This window comes from Protopterus annectens, chromosome 6.part0, assembly GCF_019279795.1.
Source record: "Protopterus annectens isolate FY-2018-M chromosome 6.part0, PAN1.0, whole genome shotgun sequence".
Lineage (NCBI taxonomy): Eukaryota > Metazoa > Chordata > Ceratodontiformes > Protopteridae > Protopterus > Protopterus annectens.
In genome coordinates, this window is record NC_056737.1 from 616,731,138 (window position 1) to 616,750,991 (window position 19,854).

Consider the following 19,854-nt stretch of genomic DNA (forward strand, 5'->3'; position numbering starts at 1 on the left):
CATGTGATGAAAGTCGTGGCAAAAAGTAATGTGGTAAAAAACTCATGTGATAAAAATGTCAGGTGGCAAAAAGCAGCCGTGTGATGTTTATGACACAGCGTTATATACAATAATAAACCTTTAATAAAAAAAGAATATTTAACAACATCAAACAACCTTTTATATTCTCATTGCCTTTGTTTTAAGAATGCTAACAATACTGATTGATCTGTTCAGACCTGGGTCACTAAGTCTAAGCTGCCAATAAAGTTCTTGATATTCCAAAAATTTACAAGCTCTCCCTGCCTGAAGTCATTTTTTTTTTCCAGTACCATGAAAATAAACTTGGAAAACCCCTTGCAGCACCTAACATGTTTAAGTAATGCATTCTTGGTGGAACCCTTTCTGATGTAAACATGCTTGTATATTATTTCTCTTTTGCTCTGTCTGGTTTTTGTCAAAGTAGCAAAGTTAGTTTTCTACCACCAGATTTGTAGTGTAGGAAGGGGAGTAAAGTGCTCCAGTATATGTTAATTTGTTTTTGTGGTACTGAGAAACATCTGTCAAAGATGAAACTATAACAGAATGCAGTGCATTTGTTGATTTTGGGATAACAATATCAAAATGCTAGACTGTAAGGGACACATCAGCTTACAAGCAAGAAATGGTTATAAGGTACCTAATACGATCCTTAGATCTACCACTTCAAAATGTGCATCTGCACTGATCCCACTGTTTTCCAACATTGTTACATAGTTTAACTTTTCTGTAATACAGTTCAAAAGAAAAATGCACATGGTTAAGCATGTCATTGTGACACAGCTTAATAATTCTCTCCTATTTAAATTCTAACTATATAACCATTTAGTTATTTTTTGCTAACTGGAAAACATAGTAATTGAGGGAATATGTATGTATATGAGGTTTTTCAGTGTTCTATTTAGTACTGGTGGACTAGAAAGTAATATTTAAACATGGAGAATGTGTAAGTATTTTTTTAATTGGTTATGCATTACCTGTGCAACAGGTGCATATGTAGGAATCTTTTAGATGTTGAAACAGTTTTTCCATGAATTTTTTGTTGGTAGTTATTTCTATGATTTAGACAAGCAGCAGATTCCAACTGGATGGGATAAATTTAGAGATTTTTTTTGCATGGGGCCAATTTGAACATAGATGATAACAGTGGGTGAATTGTTTTCCTGACTTCTTATTTGGTAAACAAGGGTTTAGGTGAAGAGAGCATTTTGTCATGATGGGCAGAAGACATTGTTTAATATTTTATAGATAAGGTCGACAGCAGTGGGGTAGAATGTGCTGTAATCAGTAGATACAGGCTTTCTGGCGAGTAATGCAATCACCTTTTAAATGGGGGCTAGATTTGTGAGTCTGCATACACTATTTAACATAGTCTGGAGCAGACTGGTGCTATCTGCTGAATATTGTGAAATAACAGGTAGATCATAATGTATTCTGGGTACAAAGACATTTTTTGCTATGGTGTGAAGGGCTTCAAATGTTAAATGATTTGAAATGGTATAGGCTGTTTTAAGCTGTATGTTAACTTTTGTAGTAATGGCTGTGATGATGTGAGGTATTGCCAACTATTACAGGAGAAGAAGGGCAGTGGATGTGCAATATATGCCAACACACCTAGCTGGAATTTTGTAAAGAATTATATGTCATTTATATATCAAACTGATTTGTACAGATGCTTGTGTTAAGCTGCTGTATTGTGCCCTGCTGGACAGAAAAAGAAATATACATGTATTATTGTAACTGTTTAAATGTATATGTTTTTAACAGAGGATACTGGAAGAGAAAAGGTTAATCTCAATCCACCTAACTATGAAAATGCTTTGAAATTAAATTTCTTGGCTTAGGCCATAAAGATCGCACCTTATAGTTCTCAGTGCAGCCAGAGACAACAGGTCTGTACTAGGAATATTTCTGCATTGTCTTTGGGGTGAACTAATTGCTACTTTGGAAGGGTAGAGGTTTTAAATTCTTTTATGGCTTCCAGGAGCTGCAGCAAATCTTAGCAAGGCTGTGTGTAAGTATATTATCGACACATATTTGCTAAATACTGACAGCTTCTAGCCAATGGGGGTAGCATGGGAACCAGAAGTCAGATGACCAGATGTATGGGATGTCATTCTGTAATCTAGGATAAAAATGATGTTTAATAATAGATGAGACAGAAATCTCTGTTTTTGAAACCTGACATCGAAGGATCTCTCACCCACTTCATCTTGCCTTGCTCTAGTAAGTGTCCAGGGAATAGTAATTCTTTAGATCAGTCAGGAAAATATAGTGAGGTTAGCTAAGTGCTGTTTTTCTGTATCTGTGAGGATCTGTCTGTTTTATTTTAATATTTCCTGTGATAAAAACTTTGGTGTTTATTGTAAATAGATATTTAGTATTTTCATGTTTGTTTATTATTTATTATTAAATATATTTAAACTTATCATTGTGGCTGAACCTTTAGAGAATATTTTAACCTTTCAGAATACTTATATTTATTGTTGACACTGTGGCCACTGCTAAAAGCCTTGCTGTTTGGTCAACATTACCATTTGTATTAATATTAATTTTAGTCAGTATAATTGGGTACTCTTGTAAGACTCTTAGAGTAATTGGCTTTGGAGTGTCCTGGTGGCAGTAACTACTTTATAGTTGGGGCAGAGGGGTATAGCTAGTAAATCTGTGCCAGCCTTTCCCATATGTGTGTGTGTGTGTGTGTGTGTGTGTGTGTGTGTGTGTGTGTGTGTGTGTGTGTGTGTGTGTATGTTTGTAAGAAAATCAAATCTCAAAGAATGTGTGTGTCAGCTACTTGGAGCAGGGACACAGAGCACTGGTTTCACAGAGAGAGTGCTGGAGGACTTGATCTGGGACACTCGGCTGAGAACTCAACTCTGTAGCTGTGCCAGTGGGAAGTCTTACTGGGGATATGGAGAGAGAGGGAAAACCAGCCCCTGTACTGTGTTTCCTGTGTGCTCTTAAGGGAAATTGTGCTCAATGCAGAGAACTGCATCTGGAAATACCGAATGGATCCATTTTTGTTACAAAGTGAATGTCCCTCTCCAGTGTCAGTGGTGAGGATTCAGGCTCCTTGATTACTGGCTTAGATTGGGGACGTCACAATGGCTATGGTATGAGTTTAAAGGTTACATTTGGCTCAAGATTCAGGCCTAGATATTTGCATTGGTGCACAGTAGTAATTTTTGCTGGGATAACATGAATAGATGCTCATTAACAGTAGCCTTTATTTGCCTTCATGACTTTTTTTGTGCCAAAGAGCATGGATGCAGTTTTTTATATTTATTTACTTAATAGTAGATTAGTTGCTGGACAGTTGCAAAGTGTATTAGATTAATTTCTTAGGTTTATACTAGGTAATGACTTCCAGGGTCTTTATAAGCCTAGCCATGCAACCCAACCTAGTTTATCCTAGAGTTCCTTGGATGTCTATATGGTGGGGTATGTTAGTAAAGAGGCAGCTAAGGGTTATGTGGTTGGGGTATGTTAGTTGTGGATTAAGTTACTTACTGTCAACCTCTGTCCATCGGAGACATGTGGCCCAGACTGAGGGTGAATTTGCAATTTCCTATCCAGTGAAGAAGGTTTCTTTTGAATAGGGTCTGGGATGAACTCTGCTTCACATGGATGGGGAGCTTATTCCATAGTGCTGAGATCCTTTGAAACACATTTCACTTTCTCCAACAGATTCTATTTATGTCACAGACAAAATTACAGTCCTTGAATCTAATGTTTCCGGTGCTGTTTGTCTTGCAGATGTGCATGAGACCCATCAGAGCCGGATATGAAGATACCTTATATGCTAGGCATCGATCACCTCTCAATAACCTGTAGGAGGTAGGAGAGTACATAGATAGGACCTTAAGGCAATCTGTGTAGAACAATGTATTCATACCCTGGTGAGCAACCTTTGAGGGCAATCCAATTGTTGCGAGTGCCTGGTTAGGTACATGCCAAAGGGGGCATTGTACTCAATGATGGGTCTGATAAGGGCTAAGTAGAGTGATGCTACTACTTCCTTGGTGCTGGATGCCATACCCTTGCTTATGAGTTGGGCAACTTAGAATGATGTTCTTACTATATTGGCTATTTGTTGGTCAAATGCCAGATTACTATCTACATATGTTCCCAGATCCCTAACTATCAGGTCAGCGCTTGGAGGTGTTTAATTGATGAAGCAATTAGCTTGGTGGATGCTTTCCAAATGGCACTAAAATGCATTGCTTTGCATTGAGTTTTAATCTGTTACTTTCACACCAGTCATTTGGTTGTGTAAGACCCTCTTATAGAATATTGGTGTCATGAGGGGAATCTATGATAGCTCCCAGTTTATATCATCTGCAATCTTCATGAGCCAGAGGCCTTTGACATTAGCCCTGACTTCTGAGAAAGAGATGCCAAGCAGGACTGGGCCCAAGACAGACCCTGGGGTACTCTGTTGGTGACTGGTCTCTTTATGGAGGTAGTCTCACCAATTCTGACTTCCTGGTTCTTATCTGTGAGCCAGCTGGCAATCCAGCAAGCAAATTTTGCAGACACCTTTCTATTACTTTAATTGATAAAGCAGGTCTGTGCAGGATTATGTCATTTGTATAAAGGGTTATGTTTTTTAGCTATGATATCAATGATAACATTTATGAACAGAGAAAGAGATAGAATAATACAGGGCCTAGTACAGCAGTGATGGTGACTTCTTTGTTTTTTTATATTCCCTGTTTGGACTAGGAATGTTCTTTCTGTTAAATATCTCTTAACCAGTTTTGTGGGTTTAGGCTAAATCCTAGCATATGGAGTGTTTGTAGCAGATGTTTGTGACTGACCAGTTTCATATGCATTGATTAAGATTATAAAGTCAGCTTAAATTACCCATCCACTTCTAGTACTTAGAAAGAAATCACATTATATTCTTGAAATAGTATTCTATCACTGCATTTGCTACTTAACAAGCAAAGTGACAATGTTGGGCTAATTAACAAAGTTCTGATATATTTATTTATTTATCTTTGTTTATCAGGAAAGTCCGACTAGGATAAACTCCTTTTTCAGTGGAGGCCCAGGGAGAAAAGCTCCACATTTAACACCAGTTTTGACATATACATAAATGACATTTACGTGATATCAAAAGGGTCGAAAAATATAGGTAAGTATGCATACATGAGAGAAAAAGTTTTACAATAGCTTACAGAAACATTATTTAGAAATAGAGCATGTACATAGCTTCCATACTTGTATACAATGTTGAACATTAATTAGAAATAGACACAGGCTTGTATATAGCAAAGAGAGATATAACATTGCAAAATGTGCAGTACTATTACCTGAGATTTCTAGCAATTAAAATGGGAAGAAGAAGCAGGAGGACAGTATTTTCTATGAACTTCAAAATTAAGGGACATTGGCATTACTCAACAGTACTTAAAAGAAAAAGATAAACTTGAGAAGCTAATGAATTTTGCTGGAAGCCTAACAGTTTTGCAGGAGAAATTAAGTAAATGCCAGGGCACGGGAGCCATGCCTTTTAGATGTTATATGGGAGATTTTTGAACACTTTTCCAATTCTTTGATGTACCTCTCATCACTGAATTTTTGATGAATATTTTGGGGGTGGCTCATTCACTCTGATCCACAAACTTCCTTGTACCCAGCAATAATGGACACCACTAATTCCAAATTATGCCTAATTTCCTGATTATAAAATGAAAACTTTATTTACAATAAGCATGTCAATTAGCAAGCTATACCAATAAAATGTATTTTTTGCTCAAAGCCTTCAGAAAGAGCACTCCATTTTATTGAATACATCTTAAAAATGGCAGCATACAGTAAAGCACAGCATAACTTGGTGAATATTACATAACTCATGCAGTGAAAAGCACAATTGAAACTGTGCTTACATACTTCTGTACAACACTTGTATTTATCAGTTCCAGAAATTCTGTCTTGCATAAATCTCTCTTTTGGTTATTAAGAAGTTCTGGCCCTTGATTAGAACTCCAAGTTTCTAATTCCTGGAGTTCTCTTTAAGGTAAACTCACAGATTCCTTACTTTGCAACTCATTAGAGAAAACCAATCAGGAAGTTTCTTTTTCCTTTGCTAAACCAGGATCTCTAGCATACAATAGAAGCTTCTCTATCCTACCTGTGCCTCAATAAGCATGGCCGGTTGTATTCAGTCAACATTTCTGGACGGTGCAGTGGTGCAGCAGTAGCATTGTTGCCTCACAATAAGAGGTGTTCCAGTTCGATTCTCGGCTGGAGTGCCTTCTGTGCAGAGTCTGCATGTCCTCTCTGCATTTTCTCCGTGTAATCTGGTTTTCTCCCATGTTACAAAGACATGCATCTGGAGCATTTCGCCACTGAAAATTGCTTTGTTCCAAGTTGGACTTTCCCGGTAAACAAATGTTAAATAAAAAATAAAAAAAATTCTGAGTTCTCTTTCTTCCTAGTTAAATTCACAACTAAAAAGTCTGTTAAATCTCTGTCAGGACTCATAACTCCCTTTACATTGAAAGTTTCTTGTTTAGCTCACTTGATGCCAGCTCAACTCTACCTTCCCACTGAGCTTCGTTCTTATTCTTGTTTTACTTGTAAATAGGCATCTATCATTAGGGGAAGCCAAGCAGGGAAGACAGTTCCTTTTCCTTTCTTATGCCAGGATAGCTAACATTTAACAAATGCTCTTCTGTCCTTGCTTGGGCTTCACTCAACAAGGTAGGTAGTGTTCAGCATAGCCTAACATGCTATGTTCAGCTCTTTAGGAATTTCTTTTCCTCCTGGTTAAACTAACAGTATAAAAGTTCACTAATTCCATCGCAGGATGCAGAACTCTCTTCACAAGTTTCTTATTCAGCTCACTTCACTCTTCACTAAAGTCCTCACTGAACTTCAGTCTTTCTATCTTATCTTGTGAGTATGGGTGTGGCAGCCGCATACTCCACTCCAGAACTGCTTCAAGGATGGTGACCTCTCTCATAACCAGACCCATTCACATTACAACTGTTAAAGCCCAAGATTCTGAGGTTGAAAAGACTTTAACATGAAAGACTGGTGCTCATGTTGTCAGAACTTGTTAGTACCTTTGTGAATTAGGGTTTTTTTACACTCAGTGAACAGTCATCACGTACAGTCCAAGAGAAACATGCATCTGACATAGCTAACTGCAGCCATGTTGTCACCATTCTCATTGTGCTAAATGACCTTAGTAATGTGTTAGCTGTTACAGGTGGCATTAGAGCAATAAAAATGATTTATTTATTTATCTATTGACATTTGATTACTTGGAAAGTCCTATCATGTAGAAGCCCATTTTCAGTGGATGCCCAGGAGAAAAGCTCCATATTTATTACAAAACATTTTAAGAACAATGATTTTACAGACTTCAAAAATAAAACAAAAACATCTGTGGTTTAAATACTTATAACAAATTAGACATAATATAGAACACTGATTAAGAATCAAAGCAACTTATATGACATTTAATATTTAAAGAAATTCTAGACAGTTTGTAAAGAAATTAAAGGTAAGTTAGTGTATTGCAAAGAGGAATTGCAATATGAAGTGAGGGAAAAGCAGGCTTATGGTATATTTAAAGAGAAAGTCAGGGAAGAGAATTTTATAGACGTAAGGGATTAAGTGAATAAGGTGAGTAAGGAGGTATAAGGAATGAAAAGTTACTTGTTCTCATTTAAGGATATAGTTAATCCTGCTTTTGAACAAGAACAGAGCCGGATTTTAGCTAGGAAGTCTTTCAGAGTGTTTTTTGAAAAATGGGAGGGAGGGTATTGACCTGATGGATACAGACAAGGAGTTCCAGGCCTTAGCAACCTTGTATGAGTACAAACAATGCCTAGCAGATTTGATATGTTTGTAGGCAGACAGGAGTTTTTGTCACTGGATCATAATGACTGACTGGGACTTGTCCAATAGCAGAAAAAAGATCAGTGTACCTCAGCAAATATCCATGACCATCTTTCAGTGCATTTTGATTGCTGTTGGCAGCATTTTTCATTGATCACATGTCAAAACTATTTGACTGCATCAACATTTAAGTTATTTATTTTGTAATGCCCTCTGTATTGGACATAGCATCAGAAGACTTCAATATCATTCAGTTTCCACAGCAAATCTGCTTCCCAAGGATGTAATGACCAAGTTCATGTACGCTACATAGATTATCGGCTGAAAGTATTTCTCTGTGGTGGAGCTGCCAACATTTGATCAAAACTGTTCTCAGCTACAGGGCCTAGGAATGGTTAGGTCAAAGCCAATCATTCCAGCTAATTCTTCAGCTTGAAAATAATTTCACAGAGCTACTCACTTACTTTTCTCTGTGACAATGAAGGATATCTAAAAAAACAATTTAAGAATGTGAAGCTTGGTACCTTGAAAAACTTGTGTCATTGGTTTAAAAACTGCAGAGTAGGTTGACAAAGACAAACAAGAAAATGTCCTGTACATGAAGCACATCACGAATGACATGCATCCTGCCATCTTTTACCCGATTCTGTGGCTGGCAGCATATGTTATTATTTAAATAAAGTGTTGAAGTTAGTAGAAAAATATGTTATGTTGTCACAAAACATGTTGATGATTTTGCATGTACCATTTATAGTTCTTGTGTCAGCTACAACATTCAAATCATTTACAAAATATGCAGCACAATGGATACATTCAGCTTTTGAATGTCTACTTCTTCTATAGGATTGTACACTATTTTCTTTTCTTGCCATTCTTGGGCAGCCATCATATGCTTGACCATGTAGCTTCAAGATTTAATTCAAATTTTATACAATGATCACAGACGTTGTTAGCAATAGTACCAGCATTAAAGTCATTACCATGTAAATGCCAGACATTCTTCATAAGGCATGTTTTCCGTACCACTAGTATCTATAAAACGTTAAGAAATTGTCCTGCTGTAGCATCATTCATCAGCAATGACAGCGATTACATTTGAGGTGTTCACAGTGAAGCGATTTCTTCTGTTACAGTCTCTTCACACATCATTATCAGCTGATTTTCAAAAGGCGCAGATGTGTAATTGACAATGGCTGGTGAAGTTTCCAAGTGTCACCTCAATGCTTCAGCTCCAGATTCAATACAAAATATATATACAGGCTTTATACACTTGAATTGTCTTTTCCATGCATTCCAAAGTTATGCATCAGCACAGAATAAAATGGTAGACCCAACTGGAAATAACGTCTCTGTTTTCCTCTCTTTGATGGCTCAGAGTATTATTTATCTAACACACAGTACTATTTTTTTGTTTCTTGTCTACAGAATATTATTTTCACAGGTTTGAGCATCTGTGTGCCATACAATTGTAATATGATTTTAACCTGTTTCATGAAAGTCTTTGTATTCTGTGAAATATGCAGTGATGAATGCTTCCTGCATACCACAATAAATAGGCTCTACAAAAAGTATGCAGTATTTTTCAAGGTGCTCCTTTTAGTTGGGCTGGTAACAAAGCCATGACAGATACCGACTTCCATGCAAAATAAAAAGCGCGGTCCTTTTGCATCATTCCTGAAATCATACGTTTCTGGAAGCATGTAGAATTTATGAACAAATTATGTTTAAGGTCATCTGTTAATGTCACAGATGATTTAACATAGAATTCAATGTCTTTGTTATTAACTGCTTCATCCATGTGACTACATTCTATAGTTATTGTTTGATCTATGGCATTTCTAGTTTTCACTTTTGTTGGCCTAAATACTTGCAGATGTCTATTTCTAAAAGAGGGTGAACTTTAAGATAATATATACAGTTTTAGGCCACATTAAAAAAGAAAATAAGGTATCAGCCATTTTCAGCCACAGACTGCCTTCAAATTAACAAAAAATGGTGATATTTTGGTTGTGCACACATCTGAAGTGTGACTGATGAAGTGATATTTATTTTATAAACACACATACACGTGCGCGCGCGCACACACACACACACACACACACACACACACACACACACACACACACACACACACACACATACACACACAAGGTAAAATAAATTATAACCACAATACAGTATTTAAAGTAGTTATACTCAAGCACATATAGTGCAAACCCATCATATTACTAAAGATTTTCATTGCCTGCAGCATCTTCTGGTCAAGCAGGAAGTCTTGAATGTGATGACAGCTCAAGCAAGGGACTGCAGATGAAAATAATTTTGTAAGAGTTTCAGTGTACTTCCTATATCCTAACCTAGACTATTTCACAACAATTCTACACAAAATACTACATCATCATATTTCTTAATGTTGCACACACATCTATCAGGTTTCACCAGTAGATTTAATGCATTAAAGCTACACACTAAATAACATATGTTTCCTTTCACATGCTATACATTTGTGGAATATTACTACTCAGAAATGCATGTTGAAAAAATAGTCTGAGAGTGACAAAATGATGGCTTGATATCGAAATATTTACTTGCCTTTATTCTGAGGTGGGCATACTGTCTAAGAACAGAGATAAGATATCAGATCTTTGAAAATCTAAGCCTTATTGTTTTCTCTTTTCTGACTGCTGTTAGTAAACCATGGAGAAGGAGAGGGCAGTAGACTCATATGTAGTATTATGCAGGCATGTGTATGTTCACAAAGGGGCTACTCTGAGCTGCTGCTGAATAATGTTTAAAAGCCAGGCTCAGCAATAACAAAATAACTGATAACAACAGATTCATATTAGGCAAATGTGAAACAATGTGAAAGAGTCTGATATGGTGCAATGTATGTTTCCATTTTTCCTGAAACAACCACTAACAGTGAAGATATTTAAGTTTCCAAATGTATTTTCCAATGAAATGCAGCTTGCCAAGCTATATGGAGGAATGCCTAGAAGATGGTAGCTGAAAATGAGTGATGGGCCACAACTACTAGCATGAGAGGATGACAAGTACAGATGATATATAAGTAGGTATTTGCTATGTACACAGTAGTAAGGGGTGCCTACAGGTAGGAAAGAGGAGTATATAGCATGCAGATATGGAAAGTGGGGTCATTGTCCAGTGGCAAGAGATCTGTATTCACTGAGGAGAAATAAATAGGATGCTTATTTCATATGTCATGGCAACTCAATAATGAAGTATTCTAGGCCATTACTGTACTCAGCATACTAAGCAAAAGCTCAACATCAACAATATTGGAAAGCGAGTATAATATGAAATGTCTGACTGTTTCAAGAAAGGCATAAGAACCTAAAGCCTCTGGTGCCTGTCTGTGAAAGACTACATCACAGTCTGTCTTTCAGATTTCATTATGACATTTATATGTAATAACAGATTGGTTAGCTGCAAAACAGTCCTAAAATGCAATTTTTATCTCAGGAAGATGAGTACACTATACCCCTTAAATAGACTCCACTGGTTTAGCCACTTGAAAGTATGACATTTTAACTATTGTATGTTTGAAATGGGAAGAATATTTTTCCTTGTGAGATGTACACAGTTTTTGCTTCTAGTCTAATACTTAGTAGAAATGCAAACTCAGTAAAATATGTTGTAGCTCATTACTGTGCTTTGCATATGGAGCAGAAGTATGAAGCAAGACTGTCAACAGAAATCAGGTAAAATGCACAGTGTCAGACTGCATCAGTGAACATTTTTAAATGTGCAGACATGGCCTAAGTATACAAGATTATACATAATTTCTCCTTTAAGAGTTCACTATCCAAATTCCAGGAAGTAACAAAAGGTGATCAGCTACAAGACCCAGATAGGACTGCTGCTCTACACTTAAAAGTTTTAGTGAAATCATAAGCTGAATTTGGCTAGACCACCTTAGTTGCTCATACATTTGGTACATTAAATAAGGCATGCTGCAAATTAAATTATTTATGATATAATGATAAATAAATAAAGAAGTATCTTAGGTCACTATTATACTCAGCATGCTGAGCAGATGTTCATCAAAACACCCACAATGAAAACTGAGTATACTGTAAAATGTTAGACTGTGATTTTAAAAGTACAAGTGAAGACACTAGTGCCTGTCTATAAAAATCTGTATATCCAGTCTCCTTTGAAATTGCATAATGGAACTTTTAGGCCATAGCAAACATGTAAAAAAACATACTTGTTATACTGTATTTCTTACCTCACAGCTTCAGTACACCATAACTCTGAATATGGCCCAGTTGAAAATGTGGTACTGAAGCCAAGGCATGTTGCAACTAAGAATATTTTTCTACAGAAATATATTGAGTTGTTACCTTTAATATAATGTAAACTCAACAAAAGGTATTCTAGATCATTACTGTGTTCTGCATGCTGAACAGAAGTTCAAATCAGCACTCACAATGGCAACTGGGTATAATGAACAATGTCAAACTGTAGCAATAAACATCTTTAAACATATAGATGTGGTGCCATAAAAGATATATCTCAGTCCTCCTTTTGATTTACTTATGCAGCTTTCCAGGATTAACAACAGTATGGTCAGTTAAAAAAAAAACACTTAAGATTCCTGTTCTACCCTTAGGGGTATCAGTGCTACAGCAATCTGAATCTGATGCCACATGTTAGTTGCTCAAACATGTTACATGTAACGTAACATGTTAGCTATGATATTTTGCAAATAAAAAACAAATATTTCTGGAAAATGTAGAGGATGTTTACTTCAATGTAAAGACAACTCAACAGAGAAGCATTGCTGACCTTTAATGTAATCTGTATACTGAAGAAACATATCAACACAACACCAGCAAAAAGAATATAATGAATGCAAAATATTAGACAGTGGCGTAAAAATGTATGAAGGAAATCCTCTGCTACCAGTCTATGAAAGGCTATATATCAGTCCCATTTTCAGATTTCATTATGAAACTTTAAGAAACTACAGGTTGACTGAATATACAGTGCACCTGAGAATCCAGTTCTACCCTCAACAGTTTCAGTGCAGCTTAATACTGAATTTGTGCTGACCAGCTTAGCTGAATAAATGTTTATAGTCATGATATTTTACAAATGAAAGCAAAATATTGTTCCTGGTGAAATATTTATGGTGTTTACTTCTGAAGTAATGAAAACTTAATACACAAATATTCTGGAAATCATTTTCAACTGTTTTTTGTGGGGGGGTGGCAGGGGTCAACTAGCCTTTAGGTGGGCAATAAGTATAGTGCCAAGCCATGACAAAAAGTCTCACTGAAACACTAGATTTTCTAGCTATAAATAAGTGGACATATAAGTCACATTAATGCAGTTTACAGTGAAAAATTCAGGGAATTCTAGTAACATATACAAGAAAAAATATGTACACAGGAATGCCATTCTATCACCAAAGTTTTCACTGTATTGCAGTCCTGATTTACACACCAGCACAATGCCTTCAGCAGTAGATAGTATATTATATAGTAAATATATATATATATATATATATATATATATATATATATATATATATATATATATATATATAGTAGATAGTGTATGTCACCCTATATGCAAATACAGAAATGTTTCCTTGCCTGGTAATATAAGTATTTTTTTTCCTTATTTTTTTATATAAAAATGTATTATTTTCCCCTCTGTTGTTAAATCTCAGAGTTGCCCCCTTCAAAAAATATGGTTTTGTGTTGGTTTTTTTTTCAGTGTTATGACTTTCAATTTCTTTAGATCGATCAATGATTTCAACTATAGGTAGCATACACACACACACACACACACATATATATATATATATATATATATATATATATATATATATATATATATATATATATACACACACACACACACACATATATATGTGTGTGTGTGTGTACACGAGCACACACATACACACACTCTTCAAAATCATGTACTGCAGAAAGGGTAATACTCTCAGATGCCAGGATTTCAGAGATGGTGCATATAGGTTCATAGTTTCTTACTATGTTGTTTATCTGTGAGGTTCTTAAGACGCATTGCCTTATATTCCCATGGTAGTTTTTTGATTCTTGTGCTTTTTGTATAAGTAACCCAGAGGTGGGCAGAACAAGTATATTCTGGGATACTTACTGATTGCCTGAATCCATGAGGGGAATGAATGTTAAACTAGGAATGGATTTATGGTTACCCAAATTACAATTAAATAAAGTTAGATATGTGCTTTGCTTTATGCGGAGTGAAAGATGGTTTCATAGAAGTGGTGTTACCTGTCCCTTCATTATATCTTATTTCTTCTGCAAATGTGATTGAGATCCTTTGAATAGATGCTTTCACTACCGCTGGACCTGTAAATGTGTAATAGGTCAGAAAGGATAGGGTCTGTTAAGGCTCTATAAGCAAGGTACAGGTTGCCTTTTAGCAGTATGTATGAAACAGAGAAGATGAACATGACTGCATAGATTTTAAGATTTTGACCCTTGATTTTTTATTGAGAAAACATTGCGGTCTTTCCAGTTGTGGCAAGTGTTTTGACAGGTACTTATTGAAAGGGGCATTATACTCCATGATTGGCCTAATAATAGATGAGTACAGTTGAATGATTACATACTTTGACCCAGATGCCTTACTTTTAGATATAAGCTGTGTGATGATAAAGGACTTCCTTACAATAGTGGATATGTGATGATCAAAGGACAGTTTGTTGTCTACACAGGTTCATAGATCCCTGACTATGGCATCAGCTTTCAGAGTGATACTGTCTATGTGATTATCATGCTTGTCAAAAGATGCTGTTATACATTTCTTGCCATATAGCTTTAGTCCATGGTTTTGAGTCCAGCATTTGGATTGGGAAAGATCTTCTTGGAGGATCCTAAATTTCCACATTTGTGACAATCACACTTAATGCCTGTGGATTTTGTGACAATCACACTTAATGCCTGTGGATTTTCAATAGGCACTTGAGTAGCCTGGTATTAGTTTTGGCTAGCATTAGGTTAAGTGGTTAATCAGAAAATAAATGAATGAATGATTTCTATTACAATTAGTACTGATTTTTCAAACTATTTTTAATAGGATACAAATGCTGTAATGTAGTGTTGATAGAGCATGTTGATACATATGTGACGGCACAATTATATCATTTCTGGTGTTCCCACTGGCTTATCTCTTCAGATGGTACATCTCACTGTGGTTAGCATCTTTGGGTTACACTCTTTCCAATATACAAAGCACAGGAGTTACTTGTCCAACAAGAACTGGTTGACTTTAAAGAATTGTCTGCAGATCTGTTGCTAAGTCTTCAAATACTGTTGTGTTGCCATAGATTCTATAAAAATCTAATTAAATAATTATGGACAGGGAATCTCAGAGAGATAAAGGGGATTAGTCTAGGCAGCCATCTGAACTGTGTTGTTCTTCAAGTTTCTTATCTTTCAGATGAAACACAGAAGGAGCATGTGGACTATTTTAAATTACGTTTTGTGACTGAGGTCAGTAGTGTGCTGATCTGTGGCATGCAATTGAGCTAAGCTCCCATCTGCTAATTGGAATGGTTAATGCTTGGAGAGACAACATAACTAATGTGTAAAGCCATCTGTACTACAGTGCATGTTTTGTTGCATTGCAGTGTCCATCTGTACTACAGTGCATGTTTTGTTGCATTGCAGTGTCCATCTGTACTACAGTGCATGTTTTGTTGCATTGCAGTGTCCATCTGTACTACAGTGCATGTTTTGTTGCATTGCAGTGTCCATCTGTACTACAGTGCATGTTTTGTTGCATTGCAGTGTCCATCTGTACTACAGGGCATGTTTTGTTGCATTGCAGTGTCCATCTGTACTACAGTGCATGTTTCGTTGCATTGCAGTGTTTCAATGAACTGACAACTGATGTTGGCAATGCAGTCTGGATTCCCTGGAGAAAACTTTCAGTCAGATAACTTCTGCACCTGACATAGCATGACAGACATTAAATGAAAGTAAAATAGAAAAAAATTACAAAGGCTGCCAATGCAATGGACATTATCATGTTTTAAGTGCTACAATACCCCATTCTAGACCTATGATTCTGCCATGAATGAAAGGCAGACTGAAAGCCACCCTAATAATTGTTGCACTTCTAATTGGAATGTTTGAGGATGTGTATACAGCTATCACAAAATGCACAGTTGAAGCTATCTTCAAAAACCCACACATTATCAGCTACCCAAAACCATGGCCGGCCTTAGGCATAGGTGAACTAGGCGACCGCCTAGGGCACCGTACAGGCCGGCCTTGTAAAGGGCGCAATTTGTGTTTATTTATCTATTTATTTTAATTAATTTACTTTTCTTAATAAGAAAAGTAAATTAATTAAAATAAATAAACCATAGGGTGCTGGAATCGTAGGGCGAGGAGGGGGAAGCGAGCGCCCCTCCCACTTTTACAGCTGCAGGTTGGCCAGGACTGGAGGTTTCAAAAATAATTAAAAAAAAAAAAAAAAAAAAAAAAAATGGCAGTAGGGGCTAGCGGGTTACAAGCACCATTTGGGGGACTGCTTCTTAACATGCTGTGCTCCTTTCCAAACATGTTACCTTTGTGAAGAGCATTGTAAACTGTCTTGTTTTTTTTTCTGGTACCTCAACTTATTAAAAGTTAGCTAGTAAAGTGCTTTAGTAGTCGCTGGATGCGCCAAAGTTTTCTTTTACCTACGTGTGTGTGTATGTGTGACGGGGATTAGTAAAGTTTGTTCCACTATCAGGATTCTTTGAAATTCAACCACAAAAGGCATCAGTTATCCTGCTCCCAGGACCCCGCATCACTTGTAGGTGGAAAAGGTGCCCAACAGTGTTACTATCCCACCGGCTCCAGTTAAGTCCATCCACGAGTTCGAGTCCAACATACAATAAAAACAAGTATATACAGAATTAAAGAAAAAAAGGGTAATTCGTGTGGCCTTGGTTTTATTTCCTGTATTGCTGTTTTTGTGTAATCCTTTTCTACATCAGGGATGAATCACTAACTCCTTTCCTACTCGGAAAGGGAATGTAAGCTACTGGAGCTCCCGAAAGGAGTTGGGGGGATGATTTCCGAATGGAATTTGCCACAACACCCCCTTTCTAACATAGCCAAATGGAATCGGCAATTCAAGGATACCCTCACCAAGTTAACCCCTTGTGATCTGCAGTGTAACATCACATAGTTGTAGCACACCAATAAAGTTGCAATAAGAAGGGGGGGTGGAGTACTGTCGCTGATTTACAAAGCTCCAGTGACATACGATACAGTTGTTGTTGTGTCTTTCGGCTTTTCCCGGTTTACGGGTCGGTCTTCAAATAATGAATATAGACTCACCCTCAGCTTTTATTGTACTGCGATGGCCGTGATCGTTAAGCAATGTTATTTTTGTTATTACCGTTTTACTGTGTTTGCATATACGTAATGCAATGGAGTTGTCATGAAATAAATGGTGCTGCTAGTGCAATCATTCTTTTTTGTATCATTTCTTTTTCTTTTTTTTTTTTTTTTTTAAACATAAACACTATCCTGCCCAAAGACTCCTACCTTGATGGCTCCTCTTTTCTTCTAAAATTAAACTATTACCCTCATGTTCAGAAGCGTGCTTGCTTTGGTCCTTCTAACAGCTTCTCTGGTGTTTAAACCAAAGCCTAGAGGGTTGTGTGAATTCAGACCAACAGATCAGTCTCATGCTGGCCTAGGAAGCATATGAGAAAAAGACAGGCCACAGATGAAATATCAGACTCTGCAGAATGACATGATTAGAAGCCCTATACCTCTGCTCTATTTCCATTATCATATGCCTCTGTCTGTCTCATGCTAGATGCATTTACACTTAGAACCCACAAACTGCTGTATTCCCTGGTCATCTTTTGATTCAACATCTAGAAGGCAGCATGGGTTGAGGAAGGTTTCAGGCTTCAACAAGAATGTTGGCAAGTGGCATTATTAAACAACTCACACAGACAGCAGTTGTGAACAAGCAAAGCAGATGATGGCTCTGCTTCACTATCAGGTACATTACTACAGTACAGGTTTCTTCGGATTAGTTCTAGAGTATATACTTCATTTAACAACAAGCTTGGGCAGTTTTGTGTGTTAACTGTCTTGCAGTTAGTGCAGAGGATTAAGCCTCTAAGCTGTTTGACTGCTTCTTGAACAGGGTACAAGGTTCTCCTATTAATTGTACCTCCATTTGCTTACTGTGTGACTCTCAGAATATCAGAGAGTACTCAAGGATCATCTACGAAAAGGGACATTTGTGTCCAGTGGACTTATCCAATTAGCAAATGAATAGAATAAAAATAAAAAATTACTTCTAGGAGACGGTGTCCGGAAATAAGAGAGGACTGTGTTGGAGAGCAAAACACTTAGCCCAGCTACAGGTGTCAATAACAAACAATAACAAACTGGGCTTGGGAGTTCAACCCCATGCTGCAGAAAGATAAAGCCCTTATTGTGTTCCAGATGACCTGGGTTTGACTAGTGCAACAGGTGCTGTAGGGGCTGGATGGGAGTGAACAGCTGGTGCTGGCTTGTCCATCCTTGGGGGCAGGGAGGTTACCTCTGCTCATTACAATAGCAGCGTTAACAGATGGGTGAATTCCACACTGGAAGCTGTATACCACTTAGGAGATATAGGGTATGAGTGAAAGTTCACATGCACCTCCAGTGGGCAGCAATTGCAGAGTTGGCAAAGCTGCCACAGGGTGGGAGAGAGTTAGGGCTCACTCCCCAGCAGCATTGTGACACTCTATCAGCATCCTTAAGGTCCTCATGCATCCCTGATATGGGTCAGTTTTCGCCAATGGGTGGCTAAGATGGTCCCACAGACCCAATGAATGAGAAGGAGGAGCTAGTAGCCACTGTTTGCCAGGTATAAAAAAAATTAAAATACCTGGCTCCCACAAATGTGACTACTACAGAATAAAAGATAACACAAAACAGAGAACATCTTCATAATTGCTGTGTGTGACTTGTATTTTACTACATGTGAGCACTTTGGTCCAAAGGAAAACATTAACTGAAAGGAAACAGTTACTGGTGGCTAGGGGAGGACAAATCCTCCCAAAGAGCATACTCTGCTCTAGGGCAAAGGGGTTCTGAAAGGCTCTGCGTACCATCCCTCTGCACCACACGCTCCTGAGAACTCAACCTCATTACCACAATCAACAGAACGTGCTGGAGGGACAGGTTCATAGCCTGGAGACTGCCCATTTTATGGAATTGACTACCTATATATGTCAGACAGAGCACCTCACTGGCCCTCTTCAAGAGAAATCTTGATGAGTGGATGGGAAATAGAAAATTCACCTCAGGGATCACTCCAGTGGCTCTAGTAGACAGAGGCACTGGGATCTAAGGTCAGGTGGCACGATGTCAGGGTAATCCTATGGGCTAGGCTTGTAAAGGCTCTGGGGTCATTAGCCTAGTACACACACCTATGAACCTATTTCATGTATATATATCACATGAATGATGTACATGCTGAATATGAATTAGATGGACATCTCCATCTCTATGAGATTTTGGCTTTATCCAAAGAGACTGCAGCCCACCTCTATTCTTTTTCTTCTTTTTAACTTGATCAAATAGTCTGGGGCAGCACTAATATCAGCAATTAACATGACAGATATCAAAGGTATGTCCTCATCATAATGGATAATTTCTCTTAAATTCTGCTTAGAGTCAAGATACCCTATAAATTCATGACAAGGATGAAGACAGGAACGTAGCTCAACAGAGTAAGGCACAGCCTAAAATATTCTAAGGAGATGAGTGTACTAGGAGGGAAGGGGATAAATGAGCATATAATCTGAAGTTTTAAAGTTCTGGATACCAAACAGGCTGGGATGGGCATACCTGGAAGTAGGAACAGTTTACTTGTGCAAGCAGAATGCAATAAAGTATTTCATTGAAAGTAGGCAGCCAAGGAAATTTAGAGACAGGCTGCACT